Source organism: Anabrus simplex, chromosome 2, assembly GCF_040414725.1.
Source record: "Anabrus simplex isolate iqAnaSimp1 chromosome 2, ASM4041472v1, whole genome shotgun sequence".
Taxonomy (NCBI): Eukaryota; Metazoa; Arthropoda; class Insecta; order Orthoptera; family Tettigoniidae; genus Anabrus; species Anabrus simplex.
Window position 1 is genome coordinate 899022004 of NC_090266.1, and position 15433 is coordinate 899037436.

Sequence of the window (15433 nt, forward strand, 5' to 3'; positions counted from 1 at the left end):
TAGATTTTTATTTGTGGGAACACTTAAAGGAAGATGTTGATAGCACTCCACCCATGGATGTACAAGACCTAATAGCTCGCGTGCATGCTGCATCGGCAATGGTGCATGCAGGTGTGTTACGTAGGGTCCGGCAAAGTATGCTCCAGCGAGTGGCGATGTGTTTGCAAATGCAAGGTGGTCGCTTTGAACATCTGCTGTGAAGTGAACGTTGCTCGTAAGTGTACGTACCGGCTCTGTGAAGATAAGACTGGACGTCACACGTACACTATGGAATTTTTGTGCGTAGCATAGTGGGCAATCTAGTATAGCGTGCCTACTGTTCTGTATTGTGTTTCCTTGTACCGCATTGGATAGGGACAATCTTACTGTATCCACTATTATGTTCTATGTACTGGCTTTATTTGTGTCATGGACGAAACAAAGTTGCCTTTTACATTATGTTATGTTTGAATAAATGTAACTGTAACGGTACGACAGAATATTGTGTATCGCATAGTGGAGGTGTACAATGGATACAATTTGATACATTAACTGAAAAAAAAATTGGCGCGAACGCGACTCGAACATCGGCGCGTCCGTATAAACGGCAGTTATGGTATTACCTCATCTCACTGAGCTAATGGGACATCTCCGGCAGAAAGCCGAGTTCATGCGACCCGTGCTTGGCCACGCTGCCTTTCCAGAGCCTCGTTTCTTAACTCGCATTTCAATTATACCAATTGGTGTAACTAGGTTTTTCAAGATACACTTTTGTCGTGAATTTCGACGAGGAACCGCATGCCGACCTCCACGTGCGGCATTTTTATCACCCTGTATATTCTCCCTCTAGTCAGATTACTGTTGCAATTTGTATACACAAAGAGATCAAAATCTTATGTAAGAATCGAACCCTATACCTAATGAGTAGTGACCAAACTTCCTGTGCATAACTCTTGACTGAGCACGACATCGGAGTTCTCACGTATGGTTATAGAGCTAGGTACAAAGTAAACAATGTTTGGAACGCAGAATCAAATGTCATATAGATTCGATCTGTAGAGACCGCTAGTCAGACAACTCGAACATTCAGAACACAGAAAAGAAGCGAACCCAATACCTAACGCGTAGTGACTGTATGTCCCTCTATGTTAATGGGTAGGATGAGAAAAGCAGTCACTGCGACATTCGCATCCTTAGATACTTATATGCTGCTGCAACACAATCTTGAAGAGGTAGCATGAAATAATACAGTTTCTCTCACAGGTTGTCCGGTAGGTGCGCCCAGCTTATCTGCGACCCGTTGACTCATTACTCCCCGCTCCGCGGCATAGCAACAAGGAGAGCACTTCGCTCACTTTATCCATGCATGACATGAAATAACAATCAAAATTAAGAAAATAAGAATTAAGAAAATAACTATTAAGAAAATTAGTAATTAAGAATTAAGAAAATAAGATCCTACATTACAACAGGAGATGCTGGAAATGTTCACCTCCTGCATTTACACATTTTTGGCACCGCATACACACGCATAATTTCTTCTTCCGTAATCGAGGGTTTCTTGCGTACATTTTATTTTTTAGGCTTACCCATAAATAAAAGTCGTAGACAGTTAAATCTGGAGACCATGGCGGCCGTAAGTCCGTAGTAACAATATGGTCTTCAAACATTTCTTCAAATAATTTTAATGTGTCATTAGCCGTATGCGCGGTAGCAGTGTGTTACTCAAAATATCCATTTCGACAGTCAGTGTCAGTTCGTAAAAAAAATGGCTTGAGTATATATTTCTGTATCTTTGTGCATTAATTGTGCCCTGAAAAAGGCACGTCCTATAATTCTGTATAAATTCACTAAGCAACATCATCTGATCCGTTCGTCATGTAGAGGAATTTTGTAAATGCGATGGGGGTTTTCTGTTCTCCAGTATTTGTTATTCTGCGTCGAAACATACCCGTGTATACGGAACCATGCATACTCAGAGAAAAATATTATGCACGGATGAATATTATTTCATCATGAACGTTTCGCAACATCCAATTACAAAACGTACCCACTTATCATAATCACGTGGATTCAGTTCGTGTACTACAGTTACCTTGTACGGTTTCAATTTTAACATTTTCATAGGTCACCATGCGGAGCTCTTCGGAACCCCTCCTTCTTGTCCAAGTCGTCTTAGGAATTTTGTAGGCGCAATTTCTAAAATTTCGGCGATTTTTACTATTTCCCCGTTAAGTACACGTTTTTTAAAAACTTCGCTTCTTATCGAGCAAAGAACAAGTTCCTGTCAATTTGTTTACGACTTTCCACACGGTCTCTCTATGTGGAGGCCGTACACGTGGAAATTGTACTATAAATCGCCTAACAACTTCCCGGTAAGGCTCTGTTTTCGCATAATTATCGTACATAAACATCCATTCCTCTACCGTGGAGTGTAACGATCACTCACCTATTTTCGGCTACCGTCATCTGGAACTCCATCTATGTTCATATACTCGCCGATACTTCATTCATCTAACCGGCCTTGGACTTTCTCTGCTGCCTCGCCGTGCATCCGTCCTGGTGAACTGCTGACTACACACTGAGTCTCCTCTGGGTTACGTCATCCGCTACGTCAGTGTCCGATATTTCTCGACGTTTTGTGTACTTTTTTCCGGAACTTTCTGCAGCGGTATAAAGGCTTCCCCCACATACTCGGTCTTCAGTCCAGCACTGATTCCGAGTGTGGTTGGAGGGTCGTCTGAGGACATCCCAGTATTTGCTGGGAAGCTCCACTTCTTTTATTTGCTGTATTGGGTGAGCAACAGAGTATTTATTTTATAATTACCACTATTATTCTTCTCCTATGGATTTTGGAGTTATCTTCATTGCTGTGGCCGGTTTTCTTTTAAGCCGGATATGAGCGATATTTTTCCTTAACAAATGAACATCGAGTAATATGCAATTTCAAGAGTTGGTGAGTGATTGAACTTGTGGCCTGGACGGTACAACTTATCACATAAAACTGTTCCTGCATTTGGCAATGTTTATACTCAGGCGACTCCCATTATTGTGATCCCCGTCCTTGGTCCTTCCCGTGCCTTTCTTCTCCCTTTGTTTACCTTTTTGGAAATCTGTGTCCATATTCTCCGAGGCTTATAGGTTACCATGTTCATTTGATTAGTCACATATTATAACTTGTAAATGGTCTAGGGATTCTATTCTAATGTACGTCATTCACGATGAGTGTTTTCTTTTGTGTGTCAGGTTACAAAATTTTCAGTTGTAAAATTTAAAATTGATTTCCTTTGTAGAAACAATATACTGTTTTGATTAACCTTTTTTCCTTCTTCTTATTACATCCACTAACCTCCAATTGGTCCCAGCTCTTTTCTCCTTGAACGTCTTGTGAAATAATCTTAATCAACCAATACGTTGTTGCTATAAATCGTCACAAAATGGTAGCAGAGTAACTCACCTGATTTATTTACTGTTATCTTTTTCAATTTTTCTCTTTTTTTACTCTTTGTTACTGTGCTCTCTTTTTCAACATGGCAACTTCTTCCGATAATTTTCCATTAAATTCTTTTGATAATTCTTTATATTTAGCCCCGATTTCCCGGTCTCTACCTAATCCACCTTGTGCGGATTTAATTACTTTTGATGACACTTCGCCCTCAGAACCTTCATCCACCATTTGTTCGGTTTGCATTCTAACACTTCAGACTTATTTGATCAAGACCTAAAACCAAAACTTCCAAGTACCACTTATCATTTACATCCTGAATCTTCTAGGCCACTCACCTCATCGCCTATTTCTCCAAATCCACTCATTTACACATTAAATTTAGAGATTATTAAACAGTCATTAACACAAGTGCCTCCTTTAACTGATGCAAATCCTCGAAATTTAACTATATGGCTATTTTTTGTCCGTAAATTTCTTAAAATTAACCTTGCCCCATTTTCTCAACTCATTAGTTTATTAACGTCTAAAACTACTGGACATTTAACGAATTTTTGGCTTGAAAATATGGCACATTTTCAGGATTGGGCTCAATTTCGCACATGTCTCCATAATTACTTTCTACCTTATGAGGTACGTCATACATTGAGTTTGGAATTTGTCCGCCGTCATCAACGTTCTGACGAACCTGTACACGATTATTTAGACTCACTTCTTACTTTTAGTGATGTTCTTAATATCGCTAATAATCCATCGGACTTAATTTCAATTGTTACATTTTATGCTGTGCCTTCTTTCCGACAACTTCTTCAGATACATTCTCCCCCTACCTCTTTGCTACAATTGTATACCGCAGCACAAGCTCATACGACTTACTCGTATGTAGATATTTCCTACTATGCTCGTGTACCACCACCAGTCTTACCTTCTGCTACTACCTCTGCCCCGGTGTCATTATCATCACCAATATCTCGTTCTGTTACAGTCAGTAAACCTATTATTTGTTACCGCTGTAGAGGTACAGGACATATAGCTAAACGTTGTGCCTCCCCCATCTCGGGAAAAGCCCCCAACCCCCGTCCGTAGGCAGTGGACGCGTTCAAGGGGCAAATCTCCCTAATCAAATACATGCTTTACATCACGACACCTTTACCACACGGCAACCTTTTCGATCTTCTTACACTAAACCGAGCGTAAAATATGATTCTCACATTTTTTGCTCATTGCCCAGAACTTCACATATTGTACTCTTGCTCCACAATATTCCTACTATTGCACTTTTAGATTCTGGTTCAACGACTTCGTTAATTAATTTAGAACTTTTCCAATCTCTTCAGACTATTTTTTCTCATCTTCAACTTTCTCAGTGTTCCCTTCGTTGTACTTCTGCATCAAATAATCTACTTCAGACCCTTGGCCAAGTCAAGCTCAACTTAAAAATTCAACATTTTTCCTGGACCTATTCTTTTAATGTTGTAGAAAATTTATCATATCCATTAATTCTAGGATATGATTTTTTTCGTCATACTGGTTTGGTACTTGATTCCTTTTCTTCCTCTATTCGTTTCACCTTTTCAGATATTAGGATTCCATTAGTGAATTGTTCTGATTTCCCTCTTTCACATCCTCCTTCGGTTCGTAAGGACTATGTGTATTGTAATCGTTCTCAATCTGCCCAACTTGATAATTTGTTAGTTGAAATTTCTGATGTTGTAACCTCTAAACTTGGAACCGTTTCCAATTTTCAAGCTCATATTGATCTCACTGATACCACGCCTGTTCGATCTCCCCCGTATCATTTGAGTCCGCCGTGAATGAAAATTCTTAATCAACTTGTAGAGAAAATGCTGGTTGATAATACCATCGTACCTTCCACTTCGGACTATGCCTCTCCCGCGTTCATTGTTGATAAACCTGATGGGTCCATTCGTTTTGTAGTTGATTATCGTAAAATTAATTCTAAGATCCTCTACGATGCTTACCCCATGCCTAAAGTTCAAACTGCGTTTCAACATTTTTCCAATGCACAGTATTTTTCCCTTTTATTTTTCAATTCGGCCTATAATCAAATACCCTCAGATGATAGTAGCTCTAAGTATACTGCCTTTATTACTCCTACCGGGCTGTATCAATTCACTAAAGTACCTTTCGGATTAAACCTTGGCTCACAAATCATGCAAAGATTTGTTGACAATCTTTTTTTCTGATATAAAATATCAGTATCTATTTCCATATGTGGATGATCTTTTGATTTATAGTCCTGATTTTGACACTCATATTAAACATCTTCGTGAAGTACTCTCTCGTTTACGTTCTGTTAATCTTACCGTCAATCCTTCTAAAATTATTTTAGCTCAGACTTCCATTAAATTTTTGGGCCATATTCTGTCCAATAATGGCATTTCTGTTGATCCGGATCGGGTTTCTGCAGTTGATCGTATTCCTCCACCGAAAAATTTGAAGCACTTGCGAACATTCTTAGGTATGGTTGGTTTTTATAGTAAATTTATCCCTCACTATTCTCACATATCTGAGCCGCTTAATTTACTTAAACGAAAAGGCATGAAATTTCACTGGGGAGAACAGCAACAAACTGCATTTATTTCTCTCAAATCTGCCTTAACCAAAGCCCCTGTTCTTCAAATACCTGACTTTGATTTACCCTTTGAAGTTTTTACGGACGCCTCTGAGGAGTCTTAAATCAAAACCGAGACGGTAAACTTCTTCCTATTGCTTATTATAGTCGCTTGCTTTCGCCTACTGAACGTAGGTATTCTGTTTATGAAAGGGAAGCATTAGCGTTAATCCTCACTATTGAGCATTTTTCGGAATACCTTGACCATCGGCAATTTCTTGTTCAAACAGATAATCAGGCCTTATCCTGGCTACTGAACAATGCCCCTAAAATAGGCAGGACCGTTCGATGGCTGCTCCGCCTTTCTCGTTTTAAGTTTTCTGTAAAATTCGTTTCAGGTTATCAAAATTCAGTCGCTGATGCTCTTTCTCGCCTTTTTGACCAATCTCCCTCTTCAACTCTAGATCAACTTCTTTCTTATGAAATCAACGCGATTTCTTCTCTTATTGATTTTCCATTATCTTTTGACTCTTGTCATCTGCATCAATCTACCGATTCTTACTGTAAAGATATTAAGATTTCTCTTTCTGCTACTAACTATGATGGACCTTTTCGGATCCATAATGAATTGCTGGTTTTTAAACCAACTCCTAAATCAACCCCTAGAGTAGTCATTCCTTCCCATTTACGTTCGATGCTGTTTCAGTATTATCATGGGTCTCCTACAGGGGGACATTTTGGGCGCGCTAAAACTTATTCTCGGTTGGCATCTCAATTCTTTTGGCCCAATATGCGTAAGGATGTCTTCACTTGGGTTAAATCTTGTACTTTATGCCAAAAACACAAACCCCAGAACGCATTGTCCTTTGGTGCTCATTCCGCCACACCTTCTACTTATCCCGTTGAGAGGTATTATATTGATGTTGTCGGACCTATCACTAAATCTTCCCACGGCAATGCATATATTTTTACTCTGCTTGATGGTTTCTCTAAATTTTTGATTTTGCGTCCATTGCGTACGCTTTCTGCTCAGACTATTATTCGGCTTTTGAATGACCAAATTTTCCCTATTATTGGTCTACCGAAATACCTAGTTTGGATAACGCTACCATTTTTACCTCACAATCCTTTTACAACTTTTGCTTTATGAATGGTATTAACAAGGTCTTTACCTCCCCCTACCATCCTCAAGCCAATCTCGTCGAACGATATCATAGAAATTTGAAAGTTCTATTGTCCATTTTTCATTCCGAAGATCAACGCCATTGGGATTCTGAATTACCTGCCTTTGCGCTAGCACTTAATTCTGCCATCAATAACTCCACCTCTTTTTCCCCGGCGAAATTGTTTTTGGGTAGAGATTTGCAAACTCCTTTAGATTTAACATGGGATCTACCTTCTTTGCTCCTTTGCCCCCCTAATCAAGTCACTCAAGCGGAGTGGAAAAGGGCCTTAACTAAATTGCACCAGGCACGGGAGGTCCATCGACGGGTTCACGACCGTGGGCACCGTCCATCAAAATTTAAACTTGTAGATAAAGTACTGTTAAAGAAATATCCTCAAAGTTCCGCGAGTGATCATATATCTGCTAAACTTTGCCCTCGTTGGACAGGCCCTTTTTCAATCATTCGCTTCTCTACTCCGGTTTCTGTATTATTACAGGATGCAAATGATCCTTCCATTGTTAAAAAGGCCCATGTTTCGCAGTTGAAACAGTATTTTCAGTAATTTCTTTCTTTTTCTTTTCTCTTTTGCTCTACCCAGTGACCCTTCAACCCCACCCGGGTCAACTGGACTCTCCATTCTTGGTGAACATTAGGGAATGTTCCCCTTCTTTTGTTTTATTTTTTTATATATTATGTAAAAATATACCCTAGACCATATTGTGTTTGTTTATTATAATTTTTTAATACCCCCTCCCTTCCTTGTGCCTTTATTATTTGTTTATTTAAACTTTGTTTCTTGCCGAGTCTGCTTTTGTTCCAGCTCCTCTTTTTCTTCCATCCTCTTCGCCCGTCGCCATTCGTCGAGTCCATCTTGACTTCCGGAATCCTTTCGGATTCCTGGCCGGCGGGGGAATATGTAACGATCACTCACCTATTTTCGGCTACCGTCATCTGGAACTCCATCTATGTTCATATACTCGCCGATACTTCATTCATCTAACCGGCCTTGGACTTTCTCTGCTGCCTCGCCGTGCATCCGTCCTGGTGAACTGCTGACTACACACTGAGTCTCCTCTGGGTTACGTTATCCGCTACGTCAGTGTCCGATATTTCTCGACGTTTTGTGTACGTTTTTCCGGAACTTTCTGCAGCGGTATAAAGGCTTCCCCCACATACTCGGTCTTCAGTCCAGCACTGATTCCGAGTGTGGTTGGAGGGTCGTCTGAGGACTTTCCAGTATTTGCTGGGAAGCTCCACTTCTTTTATTTGCTGTATTGGGTGAGCAACAGAGTATTTATTTTATAATTACCACTATTATTCTTCTCCTATGGATTATGGAGTTATCTTCATTGCTGTGGCCGGTTTTCGTTTAAGCCTGATATGAGTGATATTTTTCCTTAACAAATGAACATCGAGTAATATGCAATTTCAAGAGTTGGTGAGTGATTGAACTTGTGGCCTGGACGGTACAACTTATCACATAAAACTGTTCCTGCATTTGGCAATGTTTATACTCAGGCGACTCCCATTATTGTGATCCCCGTCCTTGGTCCTTCCCGTGCCTTTCTTCTCCCTTTGTTTACCTTTTTGGAAATCTGTGTCCATATTCTCCGAGGCTTATAGGTTACCATGTTCATTTGATTAGTCACATATTATAACTTGTAAATGGTCTAGGGATTCTATTCTAATGTACGTCATTCACGATGAGTGTTTTCTTTTGTGTGTCAGGTTACAAAATTTTCAGTTGTAAATTTTAAAATTGATTTCCTTTGTAGAAACAATATACTGTTTTGATTAACCTTTTTTCCTTCTTCTTATTACATCCACTAACCTCCAATTGGTCCCAGCTCTTTTCTCCTTGAACGTCTTGTCAAAGAATCTTAATCAACCAATACGTTGTTGCTATAAATCGTCACAGGAGGAATTATGAAAATTGTATCCCGATGTAACACTTCACAACTCGAGAACAGACGAATAGATCAACACTTAAAACACGTTCGAAGCCCGGATCTGAACTGAGAATTGCGGGCATTAACGTGCTATCGCTGGGCTGTGTAACGGGAAGTGATGAGTCGGCGGGAGGCAGAGAAGCTGGGTGCACCTGCTGGCCAACCGATGAGAGATACTCACTGTACTTACTTGTAGGAGGTTGCAAACAAAATATTATTCGACACATGTTCAACGTAACGTATCTTTTTGACTCAAAGATAGAAGCTATCGTAAGATAAGCATCTAGTCAACTCATGTGGTCATGACATGAAGCTGCAGCCTTAGTGACACTTTTCTTTTATAATGCACCAGATAGCGGTGTAGGTCTTGAAGAGGAGGTATAAACCGCTGCATTACTAACCTCAAACAACATACCAGTACTAGTTTTGCATACGTACGCAAACTCTGAATATAGACACACATGAACTTACTATATGTGAGGGGGGATACTCGTAAAACTAGCACTCATATCGCTAAAAAGAAACTTCCAGGTACATAGTGGCAGAGGATACGATCGATGTTATTCTATCGCATAACTCTGCACAGACTTTGAATATGGACACGCAAACACTGAACACATTTATTCTTACCATAGGTGGGAGGCAATTCCCGTTAAACTAGCACATGCAGAAAAATGCTGGCTGGGGATGTCGTAGATGTTATTCTATCGCATAACCATACTCAAGCTTCCAACATGGAGAGGAGGAAACCACATTTAAATAACAACAAGACCGCATACGGTGGGGCTTGAACTCAAACATCTATCCAAGTTCGCTACATAACTCGTACTGTGTTGCCAGCTCTTGTAGGTTGGCATTAGGATAGACTTAAGGAGGACATCTAACCGTAATAGAAGGCTTATATAGATTGGTGTTAGGATAGACATCCAGTCGTGAAACTGGGACCACAGGGAAGTGGCTGTGCGGTTTGGGTCACGCAGCTATCAGCTTGCATTCGGAAGATAGTGTGTTCGAACCCCACTGTCACACCAGTTAAAAGCTGGGGCTGTACCTTAATTAAGGCCACGGTCGCTTCCTTCTCACTCCTGGCGTAATGTCTCTTTGATTTCTCTAAGGCATTTGACTCTGTTAATCATGAGTTGTTTCTTGCTAAGCTGAAGTTAATTGGCTTCTCGCAGAGTGCTCTGTCGTGATTTGAATCATATATGTCAAATAGATCACAAAGAGTCACGTGTTTTGACGGACGATCCTCTGGCTGAGAATCAGTAAACTGTTGCGTACCACAAGGAACAGTCCTCGGTCCTTTATGTTTTTCTATTTATATTAATTATATCTCTGAAGTCTTTAAAAGCAGTGCCTGTCACATGTTTGCTGATGACTTACAAGCTTACTTCCACTTTATTCCCACAACGCACGTTCTTTTAAAATGCGTTTTAACCATGACATCTCTCGATTGATCGAATGATCCCAGCTTATTTGCATAAATTACACAAAACTCATGAAAACTGTTGATATAAAATCCCTCCCAGCAATAAAAATTCTAGATACATATACCCATTATAGTGACACCGTTAACAATCTGGGACTCATTTTCGATCATACGACAAATGTGAACAGAAACGTTGTGTCATCCATGCATATTTTGAAGCGTAACGTATCATGTACACCACCTTTCATGCGAAAACTTCTTGTTCAAAGTCTTATATTCCCAATAATTGACTGTGGACGACTTATCTGAAATTTTGAACATATAACTACAGAGGGTACAAAACGCCAGGCGTGCGGGTGATGAAGTGGTTAATACTGTGGTTCAATTATAAGTATGGGGGCGTATGTTAATGCGTTAATTGATACAGGAAGTCAGAAATCATGTATTAGCTCAGAATGGTATGACTCTTTACTTAAACAGGGCATTAAGATGGAAGAGATGCCTGTTAAGTCTACATTCATTATTACAGCTGTTGGTAAAAAGTCGAAACAAATATGCAAGCAAGTCGCGGTGCCGATTTATATAGAAGGTTTAATTTCAGTACAGGTATGTTTGGTCATTCCTCACCTGGTATTTGATCTCATCTTGCGATGTGACTGGCTGACTTTGAAATCGGCTCAGTTAAATTACAAAGAGGCAATGGTAAATCTGAAGTGGGATAATAAGTACGTCAAACTCGAACTAAAAAAAATGAAATTCAGAGGAAAACGAATGTTTGTGCTATGTGGAGTGTTATTGAGGTTTCTAGATATGAGGAGAAACCCAGTGAGGGGTTTAATTTATGCCAGTTGTGGTTGAAAGAGAATCAGAAGGATGCCTTATTTGAAGCTGCGAGTAACAGTAAATTAGACGAAGTCCAGAGGGACGAATTGCTGGCTGTGTTATGTGAACACGCTGAGATTTCTTCTAAGAAACCCGGTAAAACACATGTTTATGAACATTCCTTTTCAGTGCTGGATGACAGTCCTTTCAGCGGGCCACGATGTCCTATCCCACAAAAATATGCCAAGGCAGTTGACGATCAAATACAAGGTATGTTAGCCAATGGGATTATTGAAGTGTCTCTTAGCCAGTATTTAAATTCTTTAATCGTTGTGCCTAAGACTGATGGGAGCGTCAGACTTTGCATTGACGCGAGAAATATGAATAGACGTATTTGTGCTGACCAGTTAAAACCGCAGACAATTGAAGAGTTAATTCAGGGTTTTCAGGGTAAAAATGGTTTTCATCTGTTGATTTAAGAAGTAGTTTTTGGCAGATTCCTTTAAGATTGGAGGACAGGCCTCTGACAGCATTTAGTCATAAGTACAGCTTGTATCAATTTCAGCGCGTTCCCTACGGGACGAAGACAAGTTCTGCAGCCTTAATTAGAGCATTAAATATTGCATTAGGTGGTGATACAGGGGATTTAGCCACGGTTTTTATTGATGATATGGCTGGAGTTTTATATCAAGTACCTTATCGTATACATAAGAAACTAGGATCTTGTACTTATAAATTATCCGACGGCGATTGCATTTTACTGGGTTCGTACAGCATTAGGAGTCTACGTAAATATATTAGGAGTCCGGTGTATTTTCCATAGAGCTGGAATATAGGTCAGTGGACCAGGCCACGCTTATCTCTTATATAATATACACCTGTCGCAGCGTGGAGTGACCGCTCTCTGGAAGGTGGAGTTTCCCAAGTTTTGTTTTGCTTGCTACACGATGTATGTGTGTGTGTGTGTATGTGTGTGTGTGTGTGTGTGTGTGTGTGTGTGTGTGATTGACACGAGTTCATTACCATGGTTACGTATGTTCTCTTTATTTAATGTCATGTATGGGTAATCTAGTATTTGATTTATATATAACGAGGATCATTAATATTGCAGAGTAAGATTTGTAAATTCCCCGTGGACTATATGATGTCTTCATAAAGACTTGCAATAATTTTACCCTACGCTAAAACCACGTGAGTGTGTTAGCGTGTGTAAAGTGATAGTCGTACTGCAAGAACGTATAAAACACTTGAAAGAGTAATACGATACATTTTGTTTGTGTAAATTTTGTACAGATCTAAATCGAATTGTCACGTGTTGCATACACTGGATTCATAAAATCAGCAAGAGATGACGAACATTTGAGAAAGTGAGACATCAAAAATTCGCTAAGTTATAATATTGTGTTTTTTAAAGGAACTTTTAAGTGTTAGTTATTATCAGTTGTAATGAAGTTGTAGGGGGAATCATCAAGATGTAATTTTGTAAAATATTTTTATGTTGTAAAATGTGTGAATGTAAAGCTGCTTTAAAAACAAGTGAAACGTAAGTGGCAAAGTGTAGGTGTAAGCCCCCAACGGAAGTGCTACTTGTTTGGAACATCACAGCATGTGATAAATTATTGAACTGTGTAATTAATTGATAATATGCATATATTTAATCACTGGTAGATCATTTTAAAATTAATATATATAGGGTTTTAATCAACCATTTCACATCATTTCATTTCTTTGTATCGCGGCTATAACGTATTCTGAACGAACCACATATTGGGTAAAGTATTTCCACATCATTCATATTAATAGCTTGCAGTAAATTTTCCAATAGCCGTTGTGAGGTGACCAGAGGCAGCAGGCTAATTTCAGCCCATTTCCATGAAATGGACGTCATCAAGGTTACGAGAGACTTCACCCTCTCCACCTTCTGAAGAGACAGTTGAAACATTATGAACGCCGACTTTTCGAAGTTCGCAACCTGATGCTTTGATTTCGCGGGAACGTTCAGCCTATGTGAATGGACGTAATGAAGCAACGTGATGGATTCACAGCAATACATAGGAGAAGGGATGAGACCTCGAATCTTACTGGACCATGTGATATGGCTGATGGAGGGAGACTTTTGAACCGATATACTTCGAAGACAAGAGCTGGAGAGGACATTCTTTTTCTTACTCTGAGACACAGCGACACTCTTGGATGACACTCTTACTACGATTCTACGTCTGCACATCGGAGAAGATTTTAACATAGTTCACTTCGCATCTGAGTATATAATACTCAAAAGTGACTCTCATTGGGACCTGTTATCTCAATGACGAAAGGTAGTCAACGGAAGACCGGTTTTGACTATTATAGGGGAGGAGAGCTTTTATTATCAATTTAGTTACGGTACTGCTCCGTAATACGGAAGAATACAAATGTATTCCCTCCATGAACATAACCCATGGTGGTTTTGCATTTAAAATTAGGACTCATTACGACTTTATGTAAGGAATACAGTAGGAAGTGTTAAAGGCAGGAAAAGCAGAAGTAGGACTGGAATCAGACAACAGATGAGGCAGCCGGTACGAGAGATCCATCGATCATCGGCTTCAAGACAACAGAGTCTACAAATGGTGAGCTTATGGCATAAGTTACTGCAAGTTTTCGCGCAACAGTCCATTTTCTTAGAGTTAATTTCATTCAATTTTTCTTTTGCTTCCGTAAGTTCAGATTTCGTTAATACGCCGTTACGTCACGTTTTTCATCGTAATAAATAGCTGTTTTAATTTGTACTTTATAAAATGATTATTAATAACCCTTAAATTCTATGTTAGTGTACTTAATGGTCAGTGTTCCGTCACCCTACCCCTGGGAGTTTTTGAGTCTCATGACGTATTATTATTATTAATTATCAACTATCGTTTTCATGCCATAAGCTTGAAGGCTGGTGCCCATGGGATATTGTTTATTGAGAAACAATGAGATATCATTTATTTATATTACTATTAAAGTGACCCGCCACGTTATAATACTGTCACACATCTGTGGGCGGAGTGGTAGGTTACATACGTGGGATTTTAACATGTACAAACACTCGAGCACAAGCATCATAAGAAATATACGTACACTCATATTTATAAAAAAGAGAACACCTTGAAAAAGTACAGATAGGAAGTTCATATTCACAGGACATCTTCATTAGTGTGTTCTGCAGAAACGAATAGCATTTCAGTCACCTAGGTTCAGCATGTGTCCTGTTGCCTACTAGGCACTGGGTCCGGGCAGATGACCTCCGATGTTAGGCCCCTGAAAACAACAACCAAGCACTGGGTCCTACGTTGGCACTGGTAACTTGTTTCATGCGTGATACCATCAACGAGTATTAGGCCCGAATTGCGTCCTGGCGTATAGACATCCATGCTGCATTCACCTGGTTCCACACTTCATCTTCGGTGTTTGGTATAGGGTCACAGACCCGCAACCGTCTTTTCACCATATCCCACATATTTACGATTGGCGACAAGTCCGGTGATTGGGCGGGCCAGGACAACATTCTAACACCCTGTGACAAGAGGAAGGCACGTGTTCGTGCAGCAATATGTAGTCGCGAATTGTCCTGTTAAAATATGGCGTCTGGGGTGTCGTGCTGAAAGGGCATGGCTTCGAGTCGCAGGTTGTCATTCACGTAGGTCAAACTGGTCACAGTACCCTGGACTCGCACCTACTGTGATTTGTGATTGTACCCAATAGCACCCACAGCATAAGGCCTTGAGTTGGTGCTGTATGTCCGGTGCGAATGCAGTCAATGTGATGTCTCTCCCGCTGTCTGTGGCGAACCAAAATGCGGTAACACATTTTCAAAGAAACAGAACCTAGATTCATCCGAAAAAACTATCAGTTGCCATTCCTCTCTCCATTGACGTCGTTCCATACACCATTGCAGTGTAGCTTGTTTATGCACATTAGTTAAAGGTAGGCGGAAAAGTGGACGACGCGCTGGTAACCAGACCGTAATAAACGGCGACAGACAGTCACTCGTGATAGTGTACGCTGTGTTACACAGTTACACTGTTGCGCCAGAGCCGAGGA